Genomic DNA, 6,259 nt, shown 5'->3' with positions numbered 1-6,259 from the left:
GAAAACTCTTGGAAGCTTTCCTTCATTGATGAACTTAAGAAAAAGAAGGGTACAGCTTGAACCCCACCAATTTTTCAGGACTGAGGTCCCATGACTGAAAGAAGGAGAAACGAAGATCGTCAACACCTTCCTTCTCTCCACGACTAAGTACTGGTGACCGAACTAGGGGGAAGTCAAGACCCTTAGACTTTTGCCTTGTCCCAGGACTGAATATTGGTGATTGAAAGAAAGAAAGAGTAAAGGCTCTCAACACCTTCCCCAAGACTGAGTGGCAGAAACTGTATGAGGGAGAAGTGAAGATCCATATTCATAGACCCTTACCCAGGATTGAGTGGCAGAAACTTTATGAGGGAGAAGTGAAGATCCGTATTCATAGACCCTTACCCAGGATTGAGTGGCAGAAACTGTATGAGGGGGAAGTGAAGATCCATATTCATAGACCCTTACCTAGGATTGAGTGGCAGAAACTGTATGAGGGGGAAGTGAAGATCCATATTCATAGACCCTTACCCAGGATTGAGTGGCAGAAACTGTATGAGGGGGAAGTGAAGACCCTTAGACTTTTGCCTTGTCCCAGGACTGAATGATGGTGATTGAAAGAAAGAAAGAGTAAATGCTCTCAACACCTTCCCCAAGACAGAGTGGCAGAAACTGTATGAGGGAGAAGTGAAGATCCATATTCATAGACCCTTACCCAGGATTGAGTGGCAGAAACTGTATGAGGGGGAAGTGAAGATCCATATTCATAGACCCTTGCCCAGGATTGAGTGGCAGAAACTGTATGAGGGAGAAGTGAAGATCCATATTCATAGACCCTTACCCAGGATTGAGTGGCAGAAACTGTATGAGGGAGAAGTGAAGATCCATATTCATAGACCCTTACCCAGGATTGAGTGGCAGAAACTGTATGAGGGGGAAGTGAAGATCCATATTCATAGACCCTTACCCAGGACTGAGTGGCAGAAACTGTATGAGGGAGAAGTGAAGATCCATATTCATAGACCCTTACCCAGGACTGAGTGGCAGAAACTGTATGAGGGAGAAGTGAAGATCCATATTCATAGACCCTTACCCAGGATTGAGTGGCAGAAACTGTATGAGGGAGAAGTGAAGATCCATATTCATAGACCCTTACCCAGGACTGAGTGGCAGAAACTGTATGAGGGAGAAGTGAAGATCCATATTCATAGACCCTTACCCAGGACTGAGTGCCGTTCAGTGAATGAGAAATAGAGATTGCGGGACACTCCTCTCTCCACTTCAGTGATTCATGACAAATGAAGGAGAAATCAATGGCGTCTCTAGAAGTGAATTTTAAAGGGGCACAAATCTGGGCGACAGATAAAAGTGCTGGGCCTACCTTCAAATGTTATTTCTAAAAAGAAAAAAACACACACACACAGATGCATAGAGAGATTTGCTTAAAATCTTTAAATCCGACTGTGTATGTGTATTTATTAAATGATGACTATTTGTAGAGCCTACATCTCACCTGGGAGGGTACCCAGCCACTTTCTTTATTTCATATGTGTAAATAGATTAATTTACACATGCATACAAGTCCCATTTTAAGCACACAACCCTACTTTGGAGTGAAAGGTATTTGCACAAATGAATGTTTGTGGCAAGGTGCAGGGTCTGTTCTCATGGGTAGATCTCCTGGCCCATTTAACAGCTGTGGTGGTGGGGCCAGGGGGGCGGACTGGTCATAGGCGGGCAATACCCCGGTGCGCCGCAGGGGTGGGGGCCGGTTTTGGGCCCCTGGGGGCCGCTTTTGTTACAGGGCAGTTTCTGCCCTGTAACAAAATCGGCCGAAAACTGGCCCTGGCAAAGAGTTCGGCCGCACCCCCAAAGGGGGAGGGGGGCGGCCGAGCACTTCGCCAGGGCCGGTTTTGGTTCCCAGTCCGGCAGACGGACAGCAGGACAAATAAAGCTGGAGTGACCCCTCCTCCCCTCTTGACACGCCTGTGGATCACGTGCCTGAACAAGGAATCAGTTTGTCAGCCTTGCTTGCACACACCTCCACCCGCTGCACGTGCCTCATGTGGGTACAATATCCTTCCGCTACGGTTCTGATGTAAGAGAAACCATTAGAAAAGCCTGTCAGGAGCTATGCTGCCCCATAGAGGGCTGAAGCTCGCCTCGGTACCTGTCCAAAACATGAGCGAAGCAAAAGTGCGCTGAGATGATTACGTTAGCACTTCAAGCGAAATAGAAACACGAATACAAATATTTAAAGTGTAAAATGTTGGTGTTTAGTTTAATTATAAGAATTCTGACGCAACACTGCAACTGGTCTTGTGTCAAACAACAAAACTGCCTAAATCCGGTGACTTTAATGACAAAGAGAATGTGTGCGTCATGCCTCATCCAGAAGCCAACACCTAGTTGCAGTGTGTGTTTACAGCACTTACCATTCAGCCATGGGCAGAGAGCAAACACAAAAGGGCGTGCACTCTTCACCTACAGCAACTCACACCCGCCATAGTTTATTCCTCTAACAGGCAAATGAGCTGGCAAAGGAAAGCAGAAGGCAACCTGAGGAAAAGGAATGAGTCATGCTGGTGAGTAGTGTCTGTACGTAATACCCTTCAAACAAAGGGATTATTAGAAGTGCAAACTCTACATACACTCCTTCAGCATGACTTTCTCCGCCCTTTGAACAAAAATGTACACGAACAAGAGAAAGGCTGGGCTTCCTCTCCAAGCCATGTCATGTGGATCTGTGAGGTAAAAACAACTGAGGTAAGGCAGAAGAAATGTACCAGTGGTGGAGCAGCGTGATTTAGTGCCAGCACTTTATATGCAATTTATATACTCCACATGTACTTAAATCTATTAATCTGCATGCATTTTGTTAATCAATCGTGGTAAGTGGCTATATATTCACATTAATGAGAGCTACCAGTATATTTAGTTGAATTATAATAAATATATTCACCATGAAAGAATTGTATACTTTTCCTAATTTGTATTTGATATAATAATTTATGTTAAATGTATTCATTTTGAATCTATTTGAATCTAACGATGCCCTGACCTGTAACAAGGCCTTACTGCACATATTATGTTTATAAAAAGTTTTGGACGTGCCTTGTTTTCTCCCCTCAATAGGCGCCTTATCAATGTCCACGTTAAGTTAGAATAAACATATTGTTCAGGTTGTTAAACTAGGGAGGGCTGATCTTTTTAATTTAATTTTGGCTACAGATATGGAGACTTAGAGGTGAAGGACACCATCCTGCAAAAGGCATATCGGACTGATGTTACATCCAAGGTCACACAGATTATTGTTTTTTTGTTACGAGCTGGGAGACTAGGGAGTCTACCTGCTACCCAAGAACACTGTCTTTTGATTGGTTTGTTCGCTGGAAGATGATGAGGAGAAGCCTTCAAGAATTTTCCTTCATGCTTTAAGTGTGAGCTCTTTAGAATAGCAGATTAGACCCTCTCTTGACTTTTGGCTGAGGGAAGCCTTCTTCTGATGTCCCCTACCCAAAAGCGTTAAGCTTCATGCATTAATACTCAGGCCCTTTCCATTGAACCTTAAATCTGGTTCATATGATGCTGACGCCTTCCTCATAGAAGTTCCCCTTGACACTTTCAATACTTTATTTAGTACAAGGAAGTTCCCTTATGGAACCTGCTTTGGTCATCTTTCGTTTGCTGTACGTACTACTAATTTCCCTTTTCTATTTTATAAAAACTCAGACTGCATGGCCATTTGAATATGTTCTCTCATGATATGTGTTCTTCAATTCTGTTGATTTATTTAATCTGCAACCTGAATTAAATTGATAATAAAACCCTCAAGGTTTTGAAATCATTCTCTTAATTGTTTCTGTGGAGCCACATTGGTTTCATCGTAATTACAATATTCTACTGATGTTAGATTTTCTCTCACACCCTAGGTAGGCAATCAAAGGTTTATAGGACCAGTGGGGGATTCTGTTTGATGCCTTCACCAAGAGATTTAGATTGAAAAAAACGCCCTTCAGTGGTCATGGTTATGCTGAACTGAAGCAAAACTTTGCAGGTGATAATGCACTCACTGCAGTTTTTTGTGATTCTCTCTGATAGGTATGTTGAATTAACGCTGTCAAATTAGACATCTAGTTTAGGTGTTTATCCAGCCATCTCTGAGCAGTCATCCACCATCCAACCACCCTCCAACCACAACAGCAAGCAATTCGGAGTCAAGATAGTGGCCTATGGCACCATCAATCAAATCAATCGCTGTTATGGCAAATATGACAAAATAATCACTTCTGGCTGGTGGTCTAGCAGTGTGCTCCAGGGATTAGAAAGATTTGCTCCAAGCATTAGCTAATGTACAAAATATGGTGACTATATGCACATCAAACACACAAAAGGTGATGGAAGGATTGCTCGCAATTTGTCTAACCACTGGCACGTGCTCTGGGTAGCATTCCAACTCATCGTTCTTTTGCTCACCATACATCCAGCTATATGCAAATCAGCCATGACCCTGCTCCTCCTTGGAACAGTCCAGCCCGAACTGCCTGGCCAGGTCCTCACCAAACCAGAAAACAGCAACCTAGGACCGGTTTCATCCTAAGGGCTCATCAGCCAGGTATAGCGTGGTTCCAGCGACAGAGTGAGCATGGGACCCATGCCTGGGCAGACCCTTGCCACTTAGTGCGGTACAGGAAACACACAAAAGGTGTGTTCATCTGTGATCGCGTGCATGCAACATTGCATATAATGGGGGATTAATATTCATAATTATCAGTCACTGAAACAGTGTAATAAGGGAGTGAAAAATAGCCCCTGTTGGAATCCCAATCAGTAGAGGCTCATGCAGGTAAGAGCGGTGGGGTGGTGGGACACTTGAAATAAATAATACATTTCCCTCGTCATCTGTCGAGTCCGACTCACCGCTCTTACCTTAACGAGCCGCTCCTGATCCCAATCCATCTCTTAGCCAGAGCATCCTAGGTGGCAAGATATGCACTGGGAATTTGACTATCACTGGATACATCACATTGATATTTAAAGTGCTCAGTACCTGGATAAATGTGAGGAAACGTTTATGGCTTCTCCCTTGGTGAAGAAACTTCTACACTTACAATATTTGTGAGAAAATAAACAGTGCTTTTAGACAAAATAATCCTTGGACACATGAACTACAGAGTTCATCATTATACTAATCATTGACTGTCCCAAAGTCTGCATGGATGTCATATTACAATTCTTATAGCTACCATGGCAACAAAATTCCAGCAAGAGAGGGCTGTCCAGAACAGGTGTGTATGTCACAGCTCATGCATCTGATATCTCATTCATCAAAGATGATTGCATCCTTGTCTTCATTTTCTGTAATCATTTTGGGCTGTTGTAGTTTGTAAATACCAATGCCTTACGTTTAAGTGAAACAATGAGAAAGCAAGTCTTTTGATCATCAGTTGCATCCTAAACCGGCCAAAGGCCAGCTGGTGACAGAGCTCAGGTCGGGTACTCTTCATCTTTCTATCAGCGGCGGCACTTTCTTACATCGCATAGCCTGATGTGGTCTTCTGTGTTCCCAAGGGACCCATTAATCCCGGATACGAGACTCTCACAACAAGCATTGGCAGAGCCAAAATGTCTGGTCTTGATACGCTAGTGCAGTGGTTATGTTGTTTTTCTTTTAATGCGGGCAGATATCACAAAAATAAAAAGAATAAAACATACTGCCATATGCTTCAAATAAAAATTGGAAGTTTAGAAAATCTTCATTGATCTGGCCGTTTAATTAAAATTGCAAGCATCTACAATGTTACAATGCCACTTACATACTTGATAACAACAAGTAGCGGCTCTTGGAGGGAGTGCTGCGGGGCGGTGAGGCGGGGCGGGGGATGGGCAGGGTGGGGGGTAGTAAACTCCGGCGCACGGCCTACCTGAGTAATGTAAAGAAATATATAAATAAAGCAAATTTCATTTGGCCCGCGGCACCCCCTTTTACGGGCCGCTACTGATAACAACTTCATAAAGAAGATGGAAAATAAATCATCCCACGCGCAGTGAGAATAAATAGCAGTGTTTTAAAGATAAAAACAAAAAAATAAAGCTACATTTGAAACAGATTTGTAACTGAAGAGAAATGAACTATTTTTAGGAGGGTGTGAACAACGTGCACAGGTTTTGTGCAGTCACTTAAAGTGAAAGGAGCCAATGGCTAAAGTGGGCTGACCGATTTCCCCATGCTGTATGTTGTGATGGGCGGAAGCAAAATGTGAATGGCGGTTTAAAAGAT

The sequence above is a fragment of the Triturus cristatus genome, chromosome 4_1 (assembly GCF_964204655.1).
Source record: "Triturus cristatus chromosome 4_1, aTriCri1.1, whole genome shotgun sequence".
Classification (NCBI taxonomy): domain Eukaryota; kingdom Metazoa; phylum Chordata; class Amphibia; order Caudata; family Salamandridae; genus Triturus; species Triturus cristatus.
Note: the sequence above shows the minus strand (reverse complement) of the source record.